The sequence below is a fragment of the Podarcis vaucheri genome (assembly GCF_965113315.1).
Source record: "Podarcis vaucheri genome assembly, chromosome: 7".
In the NCBI taxonomy this organism is placed as follows: domain Eukaryota; kingdom Metazoa; phylum Chordata; class Lepidosauria; order Squamata; family Lacertidae; genus Podarcis; species Podarcis vaucheri.
In genome coordinates this window covers 98,714,867-98,741,715 of record NC_138765.1, presented here as the reverse complement: position 1 = coordinate 98,741,715, position 26,849 = coordinate 98,714,867, and the positions used below count along the sequence as shown (strand labels likewise).

The 26,849-nt window shown below is 42.3% G+C and overlaps 1 long non-coding RNA gene across 1 annotated transcript in view; it reads left to right on the top strand.

The window, feature by feature from the left end:
* LOC309538102 overlaps positions 1-25,639 on the top strand; it is a 129,118-nt gene extending 103,479 nt beyond the window's left edge. Inside the window, exon 2 of the long non-coding RNA XR_014222109.1 lies at positions 25,229-25,639. This is a non-coding gene — a long non-coding RNA (uncharacterized lncRNA). The remainder of the gene's footprint in view (positions 1-25,228) is intronic.
* Positions 25,640-26,849: the final 1,210 nt, after the last annotated feature.

Here is a 26,849-nt window from a genome sequence, read left to right as displayed (position 1 = left end):
AGGGAAGTAATAGTGCCACTGTATTCTGCTCTGGTCAGACCACACCTGGAGTACTGTGTCCAGTTCTCGGCACCACAATTCAAGAAGGACACTGACAAACTGGAACGTGTCCAGAGGAGGGCAACCAAAATGGTCAAAGGCCTGGAAACGATGCCTTATGAGGAACGGCTAAGGGAGCTGGGCATGTTTAGCCTGGAGAAGAGGAGGTTAAGGGGTGATATGATAGCCATGTTCAAATATATAAAAGGATGTCACATAGAGGAGGGGAAAAGGTTGTTTTCTGCAGCTCCGGAGAAGCGGACACGGAGCAATGGATCCAAACTACAAGAAAGAAGATTCCACCTAAACATTAGGAAGAACTTCCTGACAGTAAGAGCTGTTCGACAGTGGAATTTGCTGCCAAGGAGTGTGGTGGAGTCTCCTACTTTGGAGGTCTTTAAGCAGAGGCTTGACAACCATATGTCAGGAGTGCTCTGATGGTGTTTCCTGCTTGGCAGGGGGTTGGACTCGATGGCCCTTGTTGTTGTTGTTTAGTCGTTTAGTCGTGTCCGACTCTTCGTGACCCCATGGACCAGAGCACGCCAGGCACTTCTGTCCTCCACTGCCTCCCGCAGTTTGATCAAACTCATGCTAGTAGCTTCAAGAACACCATCCAACCATCTCATTCTCTGTCGTCCCCTTCTCCTTGTGCCCTCCATCTTTCCCAACATCAGGGTCTTTTCCAGGGAGTCCTCTCTTCTCATGAGGTGGCCAAAGTATTGGAGCCTCAGCTTCACGATCTGTCCTTCCAGTGAGCACTCAGGGCTGATTTCCTTCAGAATGGAGAGGTTTGATCTTCATGCAGTCCATGGGACTCTCAAGAGTCTCCTCCAGCACCATAATTCAAAAGCATCAATTCTTCGGCGATCAGCCTTCTTTATGGTCCAGCTCTCACTTCCATACATCACTACTGGGAAAACCATGGCTTTTACTATACGGACCTTTGTTGGCAAGGTGATGTCTCTGCTTTTTAAGATGTTGTCTAGGTTTGCCATCGCCTTTCTCCCAAGGAGCAGGCGTCTTTTAATTTCGTGACTGCTGTCACCATCTGCACTGATCATGGAGCCCAAGAAAGTAAAATCTCTCACTGCCTCCATTTCTTCCCCATCTATTTGCCAGGAGGTGATGGGCCCAGTGGCCATGATCTTCGTTTTTTTGATGTTGATTCTATGATTCTATGATTCTATGATTCTATGATTCTATGATCTTTAGCTAGCTCTCTCTGACACGACTCACAACTCCTACACTCACTGACACACAGAACTCTGAACTGCTGAACTAACAGTTAGTAGGCCATTAATTATCACTCCCTTGAGAGAGCTTGACCAATCAGGGAGCTGTCTCCATGTCTCTGTTATCACCAGGCAGACTTACTCCTTCACATGACCTTCTGGCTGTCTGCCAAGCCTTAATTGACTCTGTGTGAGTGGCTGCATGTACACAGTTTCCACCTACCATGTGAAGTCTTATACAGTGGTACCTCAGGTTACAGACGCTTCAAGTTACAAACTCCACTAACCCAGAAATAGTACCTCGGGTTAAGAACTTTGCTTTAAGATGAGAACAGAAATCGTGCGGCGGCAGCAGGAGGCCCCATTAGCTAAAGCGGTACCTCAGGTTAAGAACAGTTTCAGGTTAAGAACAGAGCTCCAGAACTAATTAAGTTTTTAACCTGAGGTACCACTGTACAGTCATACCTTGGGTTGAATGTGTTTCAGGTTGAGCGCTTTCGGGTTGCACTCTGCGGCAACCCGGAAGTAACAGAGCACGTTACTTCTGGGTTTCACCACTCGTGCATGTGCAGATGCTCAAAATGACGTCACACGCATGTGTGGAAGCGGCAAAACGCGACCCGCGCACACGCAGATGTGCCGTCGCGTCTTACGCTCTAGTCAGGATGCGAATGGGGCTCTGGAACGGATCCCATTCGAATACCCGAGGTACCACTGTAGTCAAGAGACAGACTTCAGGGGCCGCAGCATAGTAGAACACATGTTTTTCAGACGGTCATAGATTTGATCCTTGACACCGCCAGTTAAAAGTTGCTGATGGTGGAAAATACTCTTCTCTGCCTGAGACAATATTGGGCTACATAGAACAATTGTCTGACCTGATTGTATAAGGCTGCTTCCTATGTTCATATGCTGTTTATGAGGAGTAGATCGAAAATCAGGTATAGTTGTGTCAGACTTTCCCTTCCCTCCTTCCCTCCCTCCCCCTGCTGTTTGGGGATAAGTGTTGGATTATGCTATTTCTTTCATCATGTAACTGCATGTTGGAAATGAGAGGGGGGAAATCCCTTTTGAATACAGCTGCAAAGCGATATTCACTCTGGTGAATAACTTATCTAAGCTTATTTAGAAAACCTGAAACACTGACTGGTTACGAACTGTTAGAAACCAAGTATGAAAGCTCCCATTGTTGATACATTTTATTCACCTGCTTAATCCAAAAGGGAAGCCAGACAACGACATAAACCCCATGTTTTTGCTATAGCCGAGGCAACAAATGTAACATGAGCTTGATATATGCACAGCTCTACTTCTCCCTAACATCTGAATCAGAAAAAGCTTTCCGGGTCATGTGGCCTGCATGACTAAACAGCTTCTGATGCAACGGGACACCATGACGGAACAGAGCACACAGAAGTGCCATTTACCTTCCCACCACAGCAGTACCTATTTATCTACTTGCACTGGTATGCTTTCGAAGTGCTAGGTTGGCAGGAGCTGGGACCGAGCAACGGGAGCTCACCCTGTCACAAGGATTCAAACTGCCAGCTTTCTGACCTTCTGAACAGCAAGTCCAAGAGGCTCAGTGGTTTAGACCACAGTTGCTTATCTGCCAGACATTGGACCCACCCACCCAAAGAGCCTTCCCACCATCAAAAGGCCCTCATGCAGTCTGGCACTGAATTCAGACACTGAACCAGAGCTTTCAGAGCTTATTGTGGACAAACGGCGGCTCCCTCAGCCTGAAAGCGAGATGAGTGCCACACCCCATAGTCACCTTTGACTGGACTTAACCATCCAGGGGTCATTTACCTACCTTTTACCTTTACTCCCTCTGAGGGCACAAGTATGAAGCCTGAGGGTACTTATGGATACATCTTTGTCACTAGAAGGCTAAGTGTCCTCTGTGGCTCAGAGTGCCTCTTACCAGCTTTGCCCAGTTTGCTAACAGCAGCCATTCCTGGACAGGAATAGCTTGTGCGTTGGTAACCTTGAGGCTGGGCTACTGCAATGTGTTCTATAGGGAGCTGCCCTTGGACCTGGTGCAGACTGTGATGGGGGCACATAGCTGACAATATGTAACACCACTCCCACCCTGTGGAACGCCCTTCCAGCAGATATCAAAGCGATAAACAACTACCTGACATTCAGGAGACATCTTAAGGCAGCCCTGTTCAGGGAAGTTTTTAACGTTTGATATTTTATTGTTTTTTTGGTTTCTCTGGAAGCCGCCCAGAGTGGCTGGGGAGGCCCATCCAGATGGGCGGGGTATAAATAATAAATTATTATTATTATTATTATTATTATTATTATTATTATTATTACCACTGTTTAAACTGCTGCCTATCTACTACTGAGCCAGGTTCAAAGTCATTGCAATAATATACAAAACTCAGAACAAATTAGGCCCAGAGTATCTTAGGAACCATCTGGACCAGACTTGGCCAAACTTGGCCCTCTAGCTGTTTTGGGACTACAACTCGCACCATCCCTAGCTAACAGGACCAGTGGTCAGGGAAGATGGGAATTGTAGTCCCCAAACAGCTGGAGGGCCAAGTTTGGCCATGCCTTATATCTTAGCCTGATCACTGAGATCATCTATGGGGTTGTTGTTGGTTGTCCCCTGACTTGGCAAGGTTCATTTGTCATCGACGGAAAATAGTGTCTTAAGTGTCACCACCCAGTCATCCAAAATGTTCTTCCAGTACAGATTCAGCAAGCACCTTCTGTTTCAGCCTTTAAATGCCTGCTGAAAGTTCTTCTATGCCATCAGGCTATGCAAGCAATTAAGAAAATGTATTTCCATAATAGTTAGATGATGTTCTCTGGTTTTAAATGTTCAAGTGTTTTTATTATATAGAGATATGATTGTAAACCATTTCAGTTTGTTATGATACAGTGATGTGTGTGTGTGGGTGGGTGATACACACACATTGTCATATCATGATGGATCTTTTTATTTGTTCTGCTCCATTCCTTCTCCCACCTGGTGTTTGCCCTCTCTGCCCTGACTCACTAACAGTAATTGAGATTGGATTGCGTCCTGGAATCCTGCATATATTGGAGCTCGACAAAGTTTGCTGATGCTCCTCCCTCTTGTGTTTGTATGGTGCAGTTTTGGCTATAGAAGGACTGGCATTCAGAGAACTGAAATCTCTGTTGATATATATGATGTTAGCAGGGCTTTTTCCAGCTGGAACTCACTGGAACTCGGTTCCGAAACCTCTCAGGTGGGCACCATTGCCTTTATAAGAGAACAAGGGCTCTTAAAATTACAGGGTACATGCCCAATAGCCTCCTGCACACAAAGGTATGTTCACACACATGCATGCATTTTAACCTCTGTTTTTCAGCTGTTCCTAAAAGCAGGAAAGGCACTTTCATTCACAACTATTACATTCACTGATGTACATCCCAATACATTTCCTGCTCCTTTGGAATACCAAAGCAAACAATAACAACAAAATTTCAGCATTCACCACCTGGGTCCTTTGTTGGAAGGAGTGATGGCTATGCTTTGCCCAATTAATTTGTCTTCAATGCTCACTTCTGCGGCAAGTTATGGCAGACAAATGCAAAAAATGTCTGCATGAATCTGTCAATTAGACCTGAGTCTCTTGGAGTTCAATGGCAGTTCTATGAAAGTGTATTTAGTATTGCTGCCCAGATGTTTCTCTGAATGAAGTAGGTTGGGATTCCCTAGACTAGTGACACAGGTGGTTTATTCCAACTCGAGGATGTTGCACATAATTAAATGTTTCTAAATCAATGTTATGCTGATCAATAATTACACATCTCGGAGTCACATAGTGAAACAGAATGAACTATGATTGATCAGAAGATGATCCACAAAATTGGCAATGCCCTTGGTATTCAGACTATTTGCAATGTTCTCTGCACTTCCATGCAGTCTGTACAATAGATGTTAGGACATTTATTTTGGTTTCACTGAGTTGCAGGCCCATGCTATAAGGAACAAAGTAGTATTTTGAGCATACAGGTCTATGAGCAGATGTATTCTGTATTGCAGGGACTAGATGACCCTGGGGGTCTCTTCCAGTTCTACAGTTCTATGATTCTATGATTGTATATGTTTTATTAGCACAGTAGTACTTCATTATTTCAATAACCCCCCCCCAAAAAAAAACCAATACTGTACACAGACAAGCGTGGTTGCCTAAACCAAGGCGATTCAATCAGAATTCAGTTCAACTGAATATTCATTCTGAGAAAATCTCTACTATGTTTTACTTATCTCAGTAGTCACAGCGTTATCTTCAGTCAAGCTCTCATGCTTTGTCTGACTAAATTATGTGAAATTCCATGAACCTCAGAGACAATTCCTAATATTGGAGCTTTGCTATGTTGACAATTCTCAGTAGACTTGCTGGCTACAGCTGAGCAAAACTCAGCTGTTTTCTTAGGAATAAGTGCATTTTCTTTGGTTTCTATCCATGTAGGATTTCAGGCTCCCCGCTGAATTGCACACAGGTTGAATGAACTCAAAACCTTCACAGAGAGAGAAATTCAGAAATAGGCAAGTGCCAAGCAATTTCTCTTGAAAACATACAGTAATTCAGAATTGAATTTACATCACATTGACATTGTATGTCTGTCAGTTCAAGGTCTTAGAGTCGTTATGTAGGTTCTCTCATGGATGGAAGTTCATTACAACTTTTAGGCCACATTCATGCCATACATTTAAAGCAGTATGGTAGAAGTTTTAAACAGTCATGACTTCCTGAAAATAATTCTGGGAAGTATAATTAGTTAAGGGTGCTGAAAGATGGTGAGAGGCCCTGATTCCCACCCCAGAGCTACAATTCCTTAATTTTTTATTATTATCAATTTTCCATTTTAAACAATATTATAACATCATATCTCATTTATACGTTTTTAGCTCCACTGAGCCAGTCGACTTCCCTCCGTTCTGTTGTCTGGTTTTTATAAAACACATCTTAGTTTCACACATTTATACCGTCTCAATTCTACATTTATCCTAACTTATCCTAAACTTGATGCACAAAATAGAAAATTTCTTCCATTAAAAGCTGCATGATTTATCTCAGTCCTGCCAGTGTCTTTACATGTTTACAGTAACTATCTATGTATTGAATAAATTTGCTCCAATCTCTCTGAAACTCTTGTTCACTCTGGTTTCGGATTTTCCCTGTCAGCTTTGCTAAGTCTGCATAGTCCATCATCTTCGTCTGCCATTCTTCCACCGTCAGTAGTTCTTGCTGTTTCCACTTTTGGGCTATTAAAGTTCTAGCAGCCGTGGAGGCATACATAAACAATCTCTGGTCAACTTTTGGTATTTCCTCTCCTATCATACCCAACAAAAATGCTTCAGGCTTTTTTTTGGGGGGGGGGCGGAGTATACCTAAACTTTTTTTTTTAACTCATTATAAATATTTCCCCAAATAACTTAACTTTATCCCATGTCCAGAGCTACAATTCCTTGAGTACCTTAACAATCAATCTCTTTTCACAGGGAGTTCTAAAATGCACCTGGGAATGTGATGAAGCATTTGGAATGAGTAAACCAGAGTCATCTCAGTTTTACTCAAGTATGAATAAAGTGAGCTCTTGAAATTTGTCTACTCCCAATCTTGGGAGAAGTGGTCTCTTTTGTACACATGCCTACACATAATGCCAAAGCAGATGAAAAAGGTTTGGTTCAGCATTAGTTTTATGTCCTATTACTCCTCTTTCATTTTAATGGAGCACTGGAGTGACCTGAGCAGCATGTGCAGAGGAATGCACAAAAATGTGATGGGTGGTTTCAATGAGGGCTGTATAGAGTGTTAGGGGAGGGGTAGTACCTCTTTTGGGGGCCACATGGTGCTCCTTCTGGGGAAGTTTGCCCACCGTTGTCTTCCACCCTGCACTCAGTTCTCACCTGTGGCTCCTAGAAGCTCTCAGCATGTGAAATGGCCACAAGAATGGCTTTGACTGGCCAGCTAAACCAGGTGAGGGAAGCTGATAGGTCTCAATCCCTTGGTGAGTCAGGGACTTTCCCTGAATGTGAAGACAGGCTCTGGCGGACTGAGCAGATGAGACCAATAGTGGGTCCAACAGTCAAGAAGGTGGTTTCTGCACATGTAGAGGGAAGGGAGGGACAGATGGGGCTCGTCATCTAGGAGAAGAAAAACTCTGAACCTAAACCATTGCTGCCTTCTGGTAGATCTTCAGGAGAACAAAAAGCTAAGGAGTAAACCCTACACAAATCCAGAGTGGAGTCCCTAAGATGGTAGATGATGCCTTGTATGCCTCTCTCTGCAGCCAAGCTTATGCACATCAACAAGGTGGGAGGGGGCGGTTCTTGTCATCTAGGCAGCCCAGGACCTCCATTCACCCTGCCCAGGCTTGTACCCTGGGGAGGTCACTTAAGGGCTGCTAACACAAGGGTTGGACTTCCATTGGCATCCGCACACCTGGATGCCAACAATGGATTCCATGAAATAAAGTGAACTCTACAAAATTCTGGGCACAAAAGGTGCTCTTATGCCCAGATCACAGTTTTTGTTGTAACAATTTTTATTACTGAAAGCGATGGGCCAATCACAAAGTCAACACTTTCATTTAGGATTTCAAGTCTGCTGGTCTATGCCTTTGTTTTGTATATCTATGACTGCCTTCTCCAGCCCGGTGGGTGCCCTCCAAGTTTGGACCACAGCTCATATGAGCTCCATCCAACCCCTACTAGATGGGGCTACAGTCCAAGGATCTGTCAGTGGACAGGTTGCAGAAGGCGGATGGAGGGTAGCGCTTGGTAAGCTTTCGCTACATCATGTCACAACCCACACAGGATGGCCAAGGTGCACTCACAGCAGGGATCTTCACATTTTTACACAGCAGAAATACGTTCAAAAAGGTGCAGGAAATTCCAGTGCATTTCTGGAATGCCTTCCTCAGCAGCAGTGTAAAATAATCCCATTTTATGCTTGCTCTAAGAAAGAAGTAACTGACCATTTTCCGTAACACAACCACTTTCAAGCAATGCCTTTTGACCAGCTCTTGCAAACATTCAATGGACATTACAATTATTCTTTCATGCCGCTTTTAACTTTGAAAAGCAACATGTGCACTCTGGATTTCTTACAGAGATCACATTTCTGGATAGGAACAATGACTCCATGCTTGCCATGGACAATTCTCAGGCAACATTTGCATCCCCTCTACATATTATTCACTTCTCAGAAAAAATATAGTTGTCTACTGGGTGACATCCAATAACTCTTGACTCCTTGAACAATAGAAATCTGCCTACGTAGTGGGACTTCTAGTTTCTCTTTCCCTTATCCCAGACCCTCTCCACCTGCTACAGAGCAGATCTCAACCCCCCCGGGAATATTTTCATGTTGCCGGGTGGAGCGTGGACTGCAGGGCATACAACAGAAAGTAGAAAAACCCCACTTGTGCGACATTGGGTCTTAACCATTCTCCTCTATTTTGTTTGGCTGTTTTGCCTCATCAGCACAGAGCCCAGTGGCAGAGCTGTTCTGCTAACACACATGCTGCCTTTCAGCAGCTCCGTAATAAGCCGTGTCAGATTCATTTTCATATGGCTCGTAAATACAGGGAGTTCTCTTGACATTGCAAGCAGCTCACTGGCCGCTGCATCCATTCTTTTGATTGCTGCTAGACCAGCAAGGGCAACAATGTTAACAGATCTTGTGCTCTGGGTTTTAGGGCTCCCCCCATTAAAAAATTAGATTATTCTTGTTTACATAATTTCAGACTGAAACATTTGTTCCTGCAATTTCACGGGAGTTGTCAAAGACAGGAATTCGTGTTATCCATGCACTACTGTCACCCTCCGTTTACTGCTTTGTTTCATACAGAGCTTTTGTACATAGAACAGAGCCAAACGTTCTTTCAAACTTTTAGTTTCTGAGGGAGGAGGAATTAAAAAGAAAAAGTTGTCATGGCTGCCTGTTCACCTGCCTTTTATCAGCAAGTGAGAAGGGGCTGTCCCATCTTCATGACTTGTCCTCTTCCTCTGGAAGGTGATGTTAACTCTGCCCAAGAAAATAAGCAGTGGACAGCAACCAGGCAGATGAAAATTAGCTGGGCACACACAGGAGAGGAGGGCAACCCCTGAAACAAGCACTAATCTGAATATGCATCTGGGGTAAACCTACACTAGTTGCCAACCTTCAAGTTGAATGAAGATTCTTAGCACCCCAAACCAGAAACGAGCATTGATTCTGAGTGAGCATCTGAGATAGGTTTGTACAGCATCTGATGCTTCAAACTGAATTGAGGTCCTCTGACATGTCCTAAGAATATCTTGCCCAGGGACTCTCCAAACCTGAAACCACTGCGTTTGTGCATGCACCAAGAATGGACCTCCAGAGCTTGTTGATCCTTCAAGGTGAATGAAGATCTCCAGCTTCGCATGGCTCAGTAACCAGTCCTGGTTGTGCACCATTGCAATGGGTCTGCCAGGCCTTGATGGCACATGGGCTATGCCCAGATTCCTGAGCCACAAATAGTGGAGGAGGCATCACCATCCTAGATTAATTAATGAACTTGTGTTGGCTCATTCAGCCTTGCTTGTCATCCCTGTGATTTCTCTTGTTATTTCACCCGAGCCTTCATGTCAGGATCATTATCTGGCCTGTTCCATGCCACTTTATCCTGACAGCTCCTTTTATGTCATTAAGGCTGTCTCATTAAGCACCTCCATTACACACCTCCCTGTTTGAAAGAAGTCCTTTGTTGCTATTTTATTTTTATTATATATATATATATTTTTCTAAAATGAAGTAATTAAGCCTTATAGCAGACAGAAATATTATGTCTGAATATGAAAGGATATCCGAGGAGAAGCTTTCAGGCCATTCATATTGCTCAAAAATTGCTTTGATTCAGAAAAATGGCATTTTGACAGGGCATTAGTCATAAAAAGAAGAAAGACAGGGGGGAAGGTGAATTAGACTTCATAGATATATGAGGTGATGGATGAGCAGTTTTCATATCAAAGAGGAGGACTGTGCACACGCCTCTGTGTCTTGCTCCCTTGCCATCGGAAGATTGCATCAGGTAAAGTCAGTTGCTGCTCAGAGCTTAAAGCTGAGCTAGACTGAGATTTGAATGAGGCTATTTCCTTGAGAAGGCAAAGGATTAGATCTCTTCATAAGAACTTACAGGGTTTCAAGAAGGTTGATAAGAGATGTTTGGGAGATTGAAAGATGAAAGGATCAAAATTAAATCCATGGTTGGTCAACAGCGTCCCAGCACTGAACTTTCCAAGTTTTCACAAGTGAAGATAGGACTCGCCCTGCCTGGGCTCAGGCAGTGGGTGCAAGTGGTCACTAGACTTGATAGACCACAGCTCTGAGTTTTGTAGAAAGTACCATCTCACGTGAAAAATAAGCCTCCTGCTCCCTTTATTTGCAGGCCAGTTACCATGCTGTTTATTTGCTGGGACAATAATGGGCAGAAGCTGAAAGGAACTGAAAGGAAAAGTCTAAGGGTGGAGCCTTTTTAGATGCAGACAAGTTTTTAAATGTTCATACTGGGAGAAATTCAACGTAGCGCTATAAGAATCATTCTATCAGGACCAGCATTTCAGCTAGCCAGACAGAAGCATCCCCTGTTCTAGAGATTCTCCCAACTTTTCCCCAAGGTAATGGGGAGGGGGATAGGAGAAGAAAAGTTGGGAAAGCTATGTTGAACTGGCTGTTAGCGATACTCATTAGTTGAATCCAGCCTCTTGTTTTTCTATATGGAATTGTTTTTAATTGTGTTGTATATGGAATGGTCTGTTATTGCTTTGGCACTTGTGTTATGCTTGCAACTCTTGCATTTGTTTTATAATTGTACATTTCATTGTTGTAACCTGCCCTGGGGCTTTGTGGTGAGTGGCAGGTGAATATCTAATAAAATAAAGAAAACAAAGAAAGAATTGGTACAGTTGGCTGCTGTTGGAATTTGGCTTGAAGTTTCAGGGGCTTGTCTCCATCACAGGGTCCATGGCAAAAATAAAAAGCCAAAGAGTAGGACCAGGCTTTTTCTTCTTCTTGGTTTGTCAGGTATCAGAGGTGGTCCTGACATTTTGTTTGACATGAACCTAACAGAGAAGGGCCATAGATCCCATACTTTACAGTGGTTAGGCAGTATCTGTCTGAAGGAGCTAATCAGTAGGGCTTTGCACTACATTCAGCCAAAGCTTGAACTGAAACAAGCTAATTCAAGGAGACCTGGCTGTCACCTAAGGTGGCTGGAGACAGCCTTGGATTGCCACAGGTTGGCTTGCCTGGTCCAGGGCCATCTGAGGATGTCAGGGGATGGGGAATCTGGCAGGAAGGAGAAGCAGGCATTGGCCCAAAAAATGCAGAGGTGGTTAGGGAAGAAGAAGGAGAAGCAGTAAAAGGACCTTGGGAAGTTGGAGAAAAGGCAGAGATGGGGGTTGCTACTAGATGTACATCAGAACCCACATACATGTCCACCACATGTATGCCCACCACCCAACATACTCTACTGAGAGAAGTAGAATAATCTGTTTGTGTATATCATTTAAGCTTTATGCTTAATAAATAACTTATAACATCGGGGGGGGGGGTTCCATATGGAAATGAAAGCAGTAGGTTATATGACTGTTGTGTTGAACTGCAGGTTACAAATACAGACATACCTCAGAAGTCAAACGGAATCTGTTCCGGAAGTTCGAATAATAATAATAATAATAATAATAATAATAATAATAATAATAAGTTGTTGTTGTTATTATTTATACCCCTCCCATCTGGCTGATATTCCCCAGCCACACTAGGCAGCTTCCAACTGAATATTAAAAACATGACACAGCATTAAACATTAAAAACTTCCCAAATAGGGCTGCCTTCAGATGTCTTCTACAAATATGATAGTTGCTTATTTCCTTGATATCTGGTGGGAGGGTGTTCCACAGGGCAAGCACCACTATGGAGAAGGCCCTCTGCCTGGTCCCCTGTAAGCTCAATTCTCACAGTGAGGGAACTGCCAGAAGACTCTCAGAGCTGGACCTCAGTGTCCAGGCTGAATGATGGGGGTGGAGACGCTCCTTCAGGTATACAGGGCTGAGGCTGTTTAGGGATTTAAAGGTCAGCACCAAGACTTTGAATTGTGCTCAGAAACGTACTGGGAGCCAATGTAGGTCTTTCAGGACCGGTGTTATATGGTCTCAGCAGCCACTTGGTGTTTGACTTCCAAAAAGTTCAGAAACCAAGACGCGGCTTCCGATTGGTTCCCGATTGCACAGGCTCACCAGAAACAATAGCGGAAGCCACACTGGACGTTCGGCTTCCAAAAATAGTTAGAAAACCGGAACACTCACTTCTGTTTTTTGATCGTTCAGGAGCCAGAACGTTCGACTCCCAAGGCATTCGGGAGCAGTGGTATGACTGTAAAACCGAAGTTTTTATCCACCATGAAATGATGGTGATGATTAATTAAATTTACAAACCTCCCTTTGGCCAAAGGTCTTATACATAGCTATCGAACTTCATATTTTCCTATTGAGAACCTGTTGAGAGCACATCATCACTCGCTAGGATGGCACCATGTCAAACATCATCCATAGATGCCACTGAAAAGTTCATTACAAATCAGGATGAATGCAGAAGTCAAAGCAAATAAAAAGCTATGGGATTATCTCATATTGACAAAAGCATGGCTTGTGCCTAGCACCGTGGAGATGGCCCCCCACTGTCAAGACAGCAGGTGTTTTGCAACAAACAGGAATCGATTCATTGACAAAAAGGAAGACCTGCAGAAGGTGGAGAGTAACTTTGCTTTGTACCTTACGACATATCCAGCTCTTCACACTAGAAAATAAAATCAGGAGTATTTCAGGAGATGATCAGAAGATGGGATAAGAAAGACATTCTGGAGAATGGAGAGAACGAGCTGTCCATTTATTGGAGACTTATCTTTTCATCCATTTTAGTTCAGACATGTAGACAATGCTATTGTTTCTATCCACAGAGCTCCCACAATTTTTAAAATGAAAACTTGGTCACAATGGCTTGTTTTGTGCTCTAACAGCCCATGGATTCAAAATAACTTGTGACAAGTTATGGCAACCTTTAACATGTCAATACTTATGAATACATACTTTGTTACTCTTTACCCTTTTTCCTTTCTGTTATTTACTATGTTTGTGATCTGCCTTCATTGCATTTCCTCCCCCGAATCAAGACATGAGACAGAGATATGGTAAAAAAAAAAAGGCCACATCTATTAAGTTGTTAGATCTGTATCAGCATAAACAAATCATCAAGTTTGGGGACGTGATCTGAGGAAGGTGGTGGGAATAGTCTCTGTGGGTTGAATTCAATATAGCACTAAGCAAAATGTTTTATCAGTGCAATGGTTTCTCTTTCCATAACATAATTTTCACTTCCTTTGCTCCCTACACATCCCCTAGATCTGTTCTGGGGGTTTTCCCAACTCTCCAGAATACATTTGGGAATGTTGCAGGGCATGTGCAGAGGACAAAGGGGGGAAATCCTGTTGTGCTAGCACTAATCCTTTCGCCTTTAAAATCATACTGAATCAAATTTCTTTCCCATCCCTGCAAACATACAGGTTGAATATCACTGACTTAAACAAAAAGAAGCAGAAATGCATTATTATTATTTTGAAAAAATGAACAGGTACAAGACATCAAAGTATCTCAAAAAAAATTAGTTGTGAGGCATGTTCATTGGGATGTGGTGAAAGGGGCAAGGTGGGAATGGTTAAAAATATAAAACAAGAGTTCCGTACAGGTATGTCTGCTACTGGAAGCATACAATGACTTATGAATGGAGGAAGAGATGAAAAATGCATTTGAGCTGGGAATTCAAACTGTGTATTGGTACTTTGATAATAAACTTTCCTCCTTTGCTAGCTCCTGCTAACATGGAAAGGAGCAGTGGCAAAAGGGGGAAAGGAATAGATGAAAAAGAGATTTAGTAAAATGTGACCAGTGGAATCAGTAGATTAAGGTTTTTTGGGTTTCCCCTTTGAGGGGTTCCAGCTGACTGTTCCTCTTTTGATTTAGTAATCCTTAGACATTGTAAACAAACAAAATTTATGCAGAAAACTTGAGTGTTTGTAGGTGTAATGATGACCCATGTGACTTGTTCCAATAAATGAGGTTGTCACTTTTATCAGATTAATGTGCAGGCATAAACTGATTTGACCACTACAATGTGGCAGTTACACTGGTGACCGGAAGAGGCCACAGGGACCATGTAACACCACTCTTGAAAGACCTACTTGGCTCCCAGTACATTTCCGAGCACAATTCAAAGTGTTGGTGCTGACCTTTAAAGCCCTAAATGGCCTCAGTCCAGTATATCTGAAGGAGCGTCTCCACCCCCATCATTCTGCCCGGACACTGAGGTCCAGCGCCGAGGGCCTTTTAGCGGTTCCCTCACTGTGAGAAGGGAGGTTACAGGAAGCAAGGCAGAGGGCCTTCTCGGTAGTGGTGTTTGCCCTGTGGAAAGCCCTCCCACCAAATGTCAAGGATATAAGTCAAGGATATACAACCTTTGCATGGACAGGCGGAGTCCCCAGATCCCGCGCGGTCCCCCCCCCCGTCATGTGAAATAATGACTCATGACAACGTGCTATGGGATTAAATTGGCCACAACTTTATTAAATTTCAAATGTGGGTAGACCTTGGCTCAGGCATTGGGCGTTCTCCCTCCCCAGTCTGCAGCCGGGGACCTAGGGATCATCAGAGTTATCCAGTGTGTGTGTGTGGGGGGGATGGGCCGGCTCTGGAGAACATATGTTCAAGCAGAGATGGCCGCCACCGTTACGCCACCGTCGCAGGGGAGAGCAATGACGACCTTTCGGCGTACGGTCAAAGCCTCCCTTCAGAAACCCCTTTAACGGGGAACCCCGGTATCGCCGCCGCAAGAGGAAGATGGACAAAAGGATTCCGCCCAAGGCCTGATACCGCCAAAGTTGTGACGTTTTGCTACGGGAAAGGCGAAACCTGCCAATGCAGGGAAATTCCTTTCCGGCCCGTTAACAGCGACCTTAACGTAGCAGCGCCCGCATACCTGTGAAGAAAAGTTAACCTGCAAAACCTGTGAAGACAAGTTAACCTGCAAAATAAGACATTAACTGAGGGTGGGTAGGGTGGGAGAAGCTCTGGAGCCAAGTGAGGATTCCCAGGTAAGATCCTCCCTCTATTGTGTGGGCAGGTAATCCCTCCCCCTTCCTGGCCTGGTCTCCTTGGCAACGCTTCCCCCAGGTGGGATTGGACAACTGACTGAGGTAGGCGGAGACCTCCAGGTATCACACCTGAGGGAAGGCAAAGCCAAGCCTATGCTGTTGGGGCCGCTCCAGATCCAGGGGCTGTGCGTGTCCACGCAAAGGGCGCCCCCCCCCCGTTTTAAGCGGGGAGCGGTCATTAGAAGACATCTGAAGACATCAGGAAGTTTTTAATGTTTAATGTTTTATTATGTTTTGTATGTGCTGGAAGCTACCCAGAGTGGCTGGGGCAACCCAGTGAGATGGGCGGGGAATAAAGAATAGAATAGAATAGAATAGAATAGAATAGAAATGTGCCACTTTGTGAATTCCAAAGTTTGCAGCCAGGATTGTTGAAAAGTGATTACGGGCACACTTCTGAGATCACAGCATATAGCAGATCTAGCTTAGTATATATGACCTGGGCCAGAATTAATTATAATGTCAATGTGACATTTCATGATAAAAAAGGTTTCAGTACCCATATCGCAGATGCTGCCTGAATATAGAGATTAGCCAGCCTGCAACAAAACCATCAGCCAACTACAGGGGTAGTTACGATTAAAATTCAGAAATTGTAACTTGTGATTATTAATAGATACACTATCTCAATTAATAATCCAGTGCTTTCGGCCTTCGAGAAGAGGAAGGAGTCATGCTAATGTAGCTGAACAAGATTTCCCCCCTTGAGCTTCCAGAGTGCCTTAAACACTGCTCGGAAGCCTGAAATTCTGTTGTCAGCTTTACGGTAATTCAATACATGAGCAGGAGCCTCAAACTGGAACCTTGGGTGGAAGCAGGGCATGGTATAGGCTCCAAAGGTTCTGCTCCAGTTTTTACTGCTTGAAAACGGGAGCTAGAATAAGGAGACCGAGGACTCAGGAATCTTTATTAGAAGAGTGTTCAGAAGGCTTGACATTTCTCTCTCCCCCCCCCCCCATTTTTCCAGTGCCCGGAAACAACAAGCTGGCCAGTGGGGACGAGAAATGAGGGGTGATATCTGATTCAGTTCACATTTAAAGCTGAATTTTTCAAATTTGAACTTTCTGAAACAATGTAAGAACTGAAACACAGTTCCATCCTTCAAAGTTATTATCCAAAGCACTTATCCAAATTTTGTGGTGCAGTTCTCCAAGCAATGTTTACCGAGAGAGAGAGAGAGAGAGAGAGAGAGAGAGAGAGAGAGAGAGATTTGTCTACAACATAGGGCAAATAACTTAATACCAACTTCCATGCAGAGGAAGATGTGTTTAATGGGAGCAAAACACCCCCATCCCACCCTAGATCAGATTTGTCCATCTCTTAACTGAGCCATCAGAGATAAATATGCTTGGCATTGCATTAGCTCTCTGTTGCAAAGATCAAGGTTTTTTAAAGATAGACAGTCTCATTCTGTGTTTCATTGCTTTTTAATAAGTTGAAAATGTCACAGTCATTGCCAGTAAATATCACCGAATGTTTGTTTGTATAGTTCTCTTTCTATGATAATTTAGTTAGGATTAAATCTATCTCAGTCTTGTTAGAAGGCAGAGCAGCAGAAACAGATTTAACCTTAAAAAATATTACAGTTTATAATGTCTGATTGGGACTTCCGGTTCGGCGCCAGCGCTAATGGCTGCTCTCTCTCCGAGCTCCGGAGAGAGGACGGCTCTGCGAGTTCGGGTCTGACCCGCTTCGGCAAGCGGGGGACCCCTAAAATCACAGGAACGGATCCTGTGAACAAGGAGATTCGGTGGGCACCCGAAGCGCCCCCTCTTTACCGCAGAAAGAGCCTTTTTAAAGGCTCCGGAACGACAACGGGGGAGCGCGGTGCTGAGAATCGCTACCCAGCCCGCAGAGTGAAGCCGCATCGCCATTAGTGGAGAGCGTCGATTCCCTTCCTAAATAATCTGGACAAAAAAGACCCGTGAGTAAGACTGAACCTCTATTCGTACTAAAACTACCTGAAATTAGGCTGAAAACGGGAAAGGCAAAAATTAAGGAAGTCTGCCTTCCCCCGACTGCATGACAATCAAAGCAACGAAAGTTATTAAGCTGCATCCGCAAGGGAAAATTGCTTTTAATTGCTTAAATCCGACATTTGGACTTTGACCGTCCCCTCCAGCTTGCAGGGCAGAGGGGAGGAAAAAGTGACTTTACAAGCTGCATGACTAATTTAAAAGAAAAGGAAACTTTCTGCAGCCTCCAACCTGGTACGAACTGCTCATAAAACAAAGGAACACTGAACTGACTTTAGATTCCTGTGAAGGTAACAAAGTGGAAGCTTTATTGTTTACTTGATACAAAGTTTTGGGACTTTGTGGATACAATTTATCAGGGAAGGCTGGGACTCTATCTATTGGGAAAGTGCTGCAATATACTTATAGAAGCCTCCTGATAAATTTGCTTTATAAATACTCTTTATTTCGGTTTGCGGACATTCTGATTTGCTCCCTCTAGAGGGTAAACTAAAAGTTGCTACGCTTTGGGACAGTGGAATTTTCCTTTTGGTGAAGGCTCCCGTGGGAAACGACCTTGGGATATGAGTGGCCCAGCAGACGAGATAACCACGAGAGCAAAGACAAAGCAGCTACAGCAACACAAGAAAAGAGGCTCGATCTCAGGAACAACCTCTATAGTGACAACAGGACAAGAAAGAGGTACAGCAGTCTCCATGGATGCAGTATCGCAAGCCCTTCTCAAGATAAACCAATCCCTGGAGAATTTAACAAAGCAAACGGCAGAGAATACTAAGAAATTGACAGAGAATTCACAGAAATTGACAGATTTGACAACTAGACTTGATTTGAACACAGAATCTATAAACAAGCTTACGCAAGAGAACTCTGCCACACGTCAAATTGCGGAGGAAGCCAGAACTATTGCTGGAGAGACCCAGGAAAAATTAGAACCGATCGCCAGGAAGGTCTATGACCACGATGAAACTCTGGCACTGTGGGAATTACAAAGAAAAGAAAGGAATTTGAAATTACGATCAATTCCAGAGGATGAAGGAGACAATCTTACGGATTTTTTAATGAAGGAGTTTGCGGATGCCTGGGAAGATCTAGAGGAAGACGAAATTCAAATTACAACGGCTTTCAGACTGGGCAGAAAACAAAATAGAAAGGTACCGAGAGACTGCTTGATTACCTTGAGATCGAAGGAGGAAAGAGATAAAATACTAAGACTGCATTTTGAAAAAGCCTTACAAATTGGAAATTCACCGATACAGATTTTTAAAGATATCCCCAAACATATTCTGGACTTGAGAGCTTCTTATAAGGACTTGGTCTACTTGCTCAAGAAGAACAACATTCGTTTTAGGTGGGAATTCCCACAGGGACTGTCCTTTGACTACAGGGGAAAGAAGGTGAAAATAAAGACGATACAGGATAAAGACAGGTTCCTGTATAAAAATCAAGAAGATCTACAGAAAGGAACTTTAGACCCAATTGCTGAGCAAAAGAGTGTAATAGACATATTGAACCTCTCGTTTGGACAGAACCTTCCACCACCAACAGAGGAGGAACAACAACTGGGAGCAGTTGGAGGAATACCAGAAAAATAACAAGATGGCCCTGCAATTCCTTAGCTGGAATTGTAATGGGATGAACATGCCTTTGAAGAGACGACAAGTATTCCACATTTTGTACAGAGAACAACTGGACGTGATTTGCTTACAGGAAACTCACATAACTAGAGCCCACAGGAGACTACTTATGAATAAAAAATTGGGACAAGAATTTATTTCGTCGGACAAAGTGAAAAAAAGAGGAGTTGTGATCTATGCAAAAGAGAAGTGGGCTCCAAAAATGATTTTTAAAGATGAAGAAGGAAGATATTTAGCGGTGGAGATACAAGTACAAGGAGAAAAATTCTTGATAATTGGGATTTATGCACCAAATGAAGGTAAAGCAGAATTCTTTAAAAAACTTCATGAAACTCTGATGGACTATTTGGATTATAATATGATAATCATGGGAGACATGAATGGTGTAGTTTCTACAAATATGGACAAGACACAAAGACTGATACTCACTAAAGAAGGGAGACTCCCTAAGACTTTTTTTGAAATGACTGAGAACATGGACTTAATAGACATTTGGAGAACAAGGAACCCTCTTGAAAGAGAGGGAACCTTTTTCTCCCAAGCACAGATGACCTGGACCAGAATCGACCAAATTTGGATCACTAGTGGAATGGCCCCGAAGATTAAGAAGGTAGAAATCTGCCCAAAAACCTGCTCCGACCATAACGCCGTGAAGATGGAAATGAAACTTACAACAACTGGTCAGTTCAGATGGAGAATGAATGACACCCTGTTTCGAGATAGAGAATTCCACTTGAAGGCCCAAAAAACTTTAAAGGACTATTTTGAAATCAACCTAAGGGGCGATGTGGAAAGAAGAGTGATCTGGGACGCAAGTAAAGCTGTGATGCGAGGGTTTTTGATTCAACAAAACTCAATAAAGAAGAGAAAGCAGAAGGAGAAAAGAGAAAAATTTTTGGAAAAGATAAAAGAAGGAGAGAGAAAATTAAGGTCAAAACCAAAGTCCCAGGAGATTTTGAGGGAGATTAAATTGTATCAAACACAATATATGGAATTGATGAACCAAGAGATAGAGTGGAAAATAAAGCAAATGAGACAAAAGTCATTTGAGTCGGCAGACAAATGTGGCAAACTTCTGGCATGGCAACTTAAGAAAAGACAGAAATTAAATACAGTTACAAGTCTAGAAGTGGATGGAAGGACTATATCTAAACCAAATGAAATAAGAAACTGCTTCGTGAGTTATTTTAAAAAACTCTATTCTCAAGGATTACAAAATGAAGAAGACATAGATAAATTCCTCAATAAACACGGATTACAAAAAATCTCTCCTCAAAGCAAGGTGGATCTAAACCAGAGAATATCAGAACAAGAGATAGAGGGTGCCATTCAGGACATGCAACTGGGCAAATCTCCAGGGCCAGATGGACTGACTTCCAGATACTATAAATCGTTAAAGGAATGGCTGATCCAACCGTTAAAGGATGTCTGTAATGAGATCTTAGAGGGAAAAAAGGCACCCGAATCGTGGAAAGAAGCATATATTTCACTCATACCAAAGACAGAGACTGAAAAGACTCAATTGAAGAACTACCGCCCAATTTCGTTACTCAATGTGGATTACAAAATTTTTGCAGACATTTTAGCAAAAAGATTTAAAAGAGTACTGATGGAAAAGATTCACAGAGACCAAGCAGGCTTTCTCCCAAAGAGACACCTCTCAGACAATGTTAGGAATATAATAGACATTTTGGAAAAGTTAGAGGTGAACATAAATACTAAAGCAGTTTTGATATTTGTGGATGCGGAGAAAGCCTTTGACAACATTTCTTGGAGTTTTATGAAAAAGAACCTTCATGGGATGGGGGTAGGACAAGGTTTTGAGAATGGTATGGGTGCAATATATTCTGAACAAAAAGCTAAGTTGATTGTAAATAATGTAATAACTGAGGAACTTAAGATAGAAAAAGGAACACGACAGGGGTGCCCAATTTCCCCATTGCTTTTTATTTCGGTCCTGGAGGTGTTGCTCAACATGATTAGAGAGGACCAGCAAGTTAAAGGTGTACAGGTCGGAGCAAAACATTACAAGTTAAGGGCTTTCGCAGATGACTTAGTTCTGACTTTACAAGAGCCATACACTAGCACGAAAAAGGTGTTGGAGATAATTCAACAATTTGGCCAGGTAGCTGGATTTAAATTGAATAAACAAAAAACTAAAGTCTTAGGGAAAAACCTGACAGATATGGAGAAGAATAAGTTTCAAGAAGAGACGGGTTTGATGGTGGTTAAGAAGGTGAAATACCTAGGGGTTAATTTAACATCTAAAAATTTGAATTTATATAAGGACAATTATGAAAAATGTTGGTTAGAAATTAAAAAAGACTTAGAAATATGGTCAAATTTGAGATTATCAATGTTAGGCCGAATTGCAGTAATTAAGATGAATGTATTGCCTAGAATGTTATTTTTGTTTCAAACTTTGCAGATTATTGACAAGATGGACTGTTTCAAGAGGTGGCAGAAAGATATTGCGAAATTTGTCTGGCAGGGCAAAAAGCCCAGAATAAAATATAAAATATTAACAGATGCAAGAGAAAGAGGGGGATTTGCCCTGCCGGACTTAAAACTGTACTATGAGGCAGCAGCATTCTGCTGGCTGAAAGAGTGGATGCTCCTCGAGAATACAGATATCTTGGACTTAGAAGGTTTCAATAACGCATTTGGTTGGCATGCATATTTATGGTATGACAAAATCAAAGTGCATAGTGCCTTTAAAAATCACATTGTAAGGAAAGCGTTGTTTAATGTTTGGATGAGATATAAAGACCTGTTGGAAAACAAAACCCCTAGATGGTTGTCACCTTTAGAGGCGAAGGCCCATAAGAAAGTTAATATGGAGGTCGGATGGCCAAAGTATTGTGAGATTTTAGAACAGGATGGAGAGAAACTGAAATTAAAGAGCCATGAAAAACTAAAACCCAAAGTACAAGATTGGCTCCACTATTATCAAATAACGGAGGTTTTTAAACAAGACAGGAAAATTGGCTTCCAGGTGGAAAAATCAAAACTCGAGACAGAACTGCTAGAACCCAATACTAAGAATTTGTCAAGAATGTATAACTTGCTGTTGAAATGGAACACACAAGATGAAATAGTTAAATCAGCTATGATTAAGTGGGCACAGGATATTGGTCATAATATTATGTCTGCTGACTGGGAAAGGTTGTGGAACACCGGAATTAAATTTACGGCATGTAGTGCCTTAAAGGAAAATGTGATGAAAATGGTATACAGGTGGTACATGACCCCAGTTAAGCTAGCAAAAATTTATCATTTGCCTGATAATAAATGCTGGAAATGTAAGGAAACTGAAGGTACTTTTTATCATCTTTGGTGGACATGCCCGAAGATTAAGGTCTTCTGGGAGATGATATATAATGAAATGAAAAAGGTATTTAAATATACCTTTCTTAAGAAACCAGAGGCCTTTCTCTTGGGCATTGTCGGCCAATTGGTGCAAAAAAAGGATAGAACTTTCTTTATGTATGCAACAACAGCAGCAAGAATACTGATCGCAAAGTATTGGAAGACACAAGATCTACCCACCGTGGAAGAATGGCAGATGAAAGTGATTGACTATATGACATTGGCGGAAATGACGAGCAGAATTCGAGACCAGGGAAAGGAGACTGCGGAAGAAGATTGGAAGAAATTCAAGATTTATCTTAAGGACTACTATAAACTTGATGAAGTTTAGAATGTCGAGATTTGATAGAGAGAAAGGGTTGCAGTAATATAAGATTAGAATAAGAAAGGACTATGACGAATTAGAGTTAGAAAAAATACTTATAAGTTGCTATAAAATTTGGACATGAGGATGCAGAAAGGGGAGGTATGGGGAAGTCCGAGGAAAGAAGTTTATGAAATGACATTATGAAATTATATTTGTTTGTTTGTTTGTTTTCTTTTTTGTGTTTGTCTGTTATAAAAACTTTTGTAAAACTAATAAAAAATATTATAAAAAAAAAAATATAATGTCTGATTGACTTTTATACATCACTGTGGCCTATTACACTTTTCTACACATAGAGGAGTACAAGAGTAACCTTCAAATGGACAAACTGGAATTTATTGTATTTCAGTCACTGGTGAACTTACTTTTCACTTGTCATGAGGTGAGCGGCAGGTCTTCATCTATGGAATTACCGAGAGAGGCCTGATGTCATGTCACAAACTCCTCTTCTCTGAGTTACACTGGTCTGATACAATATTTCTTCCCCGAATCCCGCAAATAAAATGTAATTAATTTTAATTTAATTTTAGGTCTGAAATAATGTCTTGCATTTGGCCCAGTGAATTCTGAATTGAAGTGTCTGTTGTAAAGTGAACATCAAGGTTTACTTCTTAGCTCAACAGTATAATAATAATAATAATAATAATAATAATAATAATAATAATAATAAATTTTATTTATATCCCGCCCTTCCCAGCCGAAGCCGGGCTCAGGGCAGCTAACAACAATAAAAGTAACACAGCATTCTAAAATCAATTCATTCTAAAAACAATTCAGAGTCAAATTAATGGCAACCATTGGGCTAGAGTTCTGTGAAGATTGCCGAGGGAGGGAGTCAGGCTGCGCCCTGACCAAAGTCCTGGTGGAACAGCTCTGTCTTGCAGGCTCTGGGGAAAGATGCCAAGTCCCGCAGGGCCCTAGTCTCTTGGGACAGAGCGTTCCACCAGATCGGAGCCACAGCCGAGAAAGCCCTGGCTCTGGTTGAGGCCAGCCTAACCTCTCTGTGGCCTGGGACCTTCAAGAGGTTTTTGTCTGAAGACTGTAAGTTCCTCTGTGGGACATACCAGGAGAGGTGTTATGGATGCATGATGCCATTATTATAACAGCTCCTGGGTACTCAGGCAGCTGCTCTGAAAAGAAGCAAATTTCCCTAGCTTTGTTTTAAATGCCAGTCACACCCTTTCCTGCGGAAAACGGCTACCAAGATAAGCCTCGCTAGTCTGTTGAGTATCCCTCCAAATGCTTTTACTCTGGTTAGTTTCCTTTTGCTTGGGAAAGGTTGACTCAACATAAGCTAAGTTTCACCTGTTCCTTTCAATGGGACTGCCAGCTTTGCATTATGGCATGAGCACTTCAGGCTTGCCAAGGCTTTTTTTCTTATTACCCGCTTCCTAACTTAATCAACTTGTTCAAAAGCTGTTCGTCTTTTGAGAGCTCGGCTGCAGTAAAGCACCGTCCTGAAAGCACTATTGCTGCTGGTCAAACAATTAACATCTATTAGCATATATTAAGGAAAAGAGGCTTCCGCGGGAGGTACGCACAACACACAGTCTATTCATTCAGTAGCCATAGTGAGGCATCTAATCATAAGCCTGCATTTTATTAATGTTTGATCGGGGCTTGTATATTAAAGAGAGCTTAAAGATTTTCAAATGTTTCATGCCAGGCAGAAGACCAGCTGCTTAGAGAACCTTGGCAATGTTTTCCTCCTAGACAAGGGGCCCCTTGATTTATAGCAGAAAACAATTCTCAAAGTCGTAAAAGGGGGAATTACAGGCTGAGAGCGAGGACACTGACCCTACATGTTACAGAAGATAAAAAAGGCAGAGATAAACATAATTAGGAATGAGTAAATAGTAAAATAATACCAATGTGCCTCCCAGTAAAATGAGCCAGATCTTCTTCCTAAGGCCAAGAGCAATGGAGAAGCATCTAGCTGGCAGAAAGAGAGCATTTTTGGGAAGTCTTTTCTAAAGCTGTTTCTTTCTTAAACTGAGAGAGTTAAAGGGCAATAAATGTTGGGAAGAGCTAATGGGAAAAGCAGCTGGCTGAAGGGGGGGGGGTGTAAACTGAAGAGGCTTCTTTTGAAGCTGTTTTTTACTGAGTTCCTTTTTTACTTTACAAAGGCCTTATTCCTTTTAAAAGGCTACCTATGTTATGTATTAAATATATTGGCTTAAATGTAATTATGCAAAGGATTTAAGAAATGCTAGATTCTTATTTCATATAGTTGTAAGAGTTGTATTTATCCTGAAATTAAGTCAGCCACCAGCCTAGCCCCACTGCCAGACAGGAGACGCCATCGAGCACTCCTGATATATAGTTGTCAGGCATTTGTTTAGAAACCTTCAAATGAAGGAGATCTTTCAATGTTGATGTGAACTCAAGATCCTTGACATATGTTTAAGATAAAAATTTAAGATTAACCATTTGTTTTAGAAGGCAATAGGGCAAGGAGGGCAAGAGGTGAGCTGGTAATTAAGATTCCTTGTTGAGACACATGTAAGATATATTACTACTTATTTGTCATTTATAGATGTAACAATATATAGCTCTTTGTGTTCCATATAAGGATAGGAGGATATGGGTGTATCTTTTGTGATTGGTTCTAGCAAACAACCAATAGGAATTTCAACCAGGCTGATTGGACAGAGGCAGCCACAGGAGGAGCAAAGGGGGCTGGATTAAGGGAATATAAGTGCTGGCCATAATGGCAGGAGGCCAGGCCAGAGCTTGGTAACCATATACCACTGTGCCTCTCATTTATTTGTCTGACAAATAAATTATTATTTTAATTTCTCTATTGCTGCGTTGAATATTTCATTCCAGCTAAGTGTTAACCACAGGCAGGGTGCTACAATAGCAACCCTTAGTTGCTCATCAAGATCCCACATTTTCCTCTCATTTACTCCAGTGATAAGAAGGATCCCTTGTTATTTCTTGGTCTTCAGTGTTCATAGGAAGCTGCCTTACACACCGACTCAGACCATTGCTCTATCTAGCCCAGTATCTCCCACTGACTGGGAGTGGCTCTTCAGGGTTTCAGACAAGAATTATTCTCAGCCGTCCCTGGAGATGGCAGGACTTGAACATGGGTCTTTCTGCATACAAGGGAGGTGCTCTCCCAAGCTACAGCCTTTTCACATTGATTCTGCATATCTCTAATCCTTAAGCCCAATTCCAGCATGAATAGAAGGCAATGCTAAACACCTAAAATCAAGATTGTCCAAAGGATTCACACCTAAGTATTATATTTATTTATTTGCTTGGGGCACTTCAGAACTTGCTGCTACATCCAGGCATTAAGCTAACTTGGACTGCACTGTTCCAGTCTAGTTTCCCACCAAAGTGCCAATCCTATGTGGACAAAATAAAAATTTCGTTAAAGCCCCAATCCCTCCTTTTTGTCATTTCTATTTCATACATTCTGCCTTCAGAAAGCTATTATTTATAACCTGTCTTCAAAACAAGATATGTTGTTGAGCCCATTTTAGGGGTGCCTAAGCACAGGGTGTCGAAGGCCCTTCTGCGACTTACTGTGCAATAAATCATTGCACAGAAGCAATATTTGTGAAGAAGAATGGCACCCAGGCATCAGAGGTGAAGTAGCAGGGAGCCAACTTCAGTCATTTAGTAAAATGAAAATAGCAGGTTATCAGTTAACACCAACACTTTATTTCCTGGGCCTTGTGTTTCCTTTGCATTCATTGTGATTCGGTACTGAAAACGCCTCTAAAAAATAACATAAATGAACATTCTGGGTTTTTTTGTGGATGTGCTAAGTCTGCTGGTCCACGGGAATAATACTCAGCAGATTGTTTCTGTTTTTCCAGTGCACACCAGAACTAAATCCCGCAACTTGCAGTCTTAAGATAGGAAATGTAGTTCATTATGCAATTTTAAAAACAAACACTGACGCACAAAGCAGCTTAAAACTGTTTACGAGGAGCCGTGGAATAGATATAAACAATTTGCACAGGCAGCTCCACAAAGTGAAGACAATGTATAA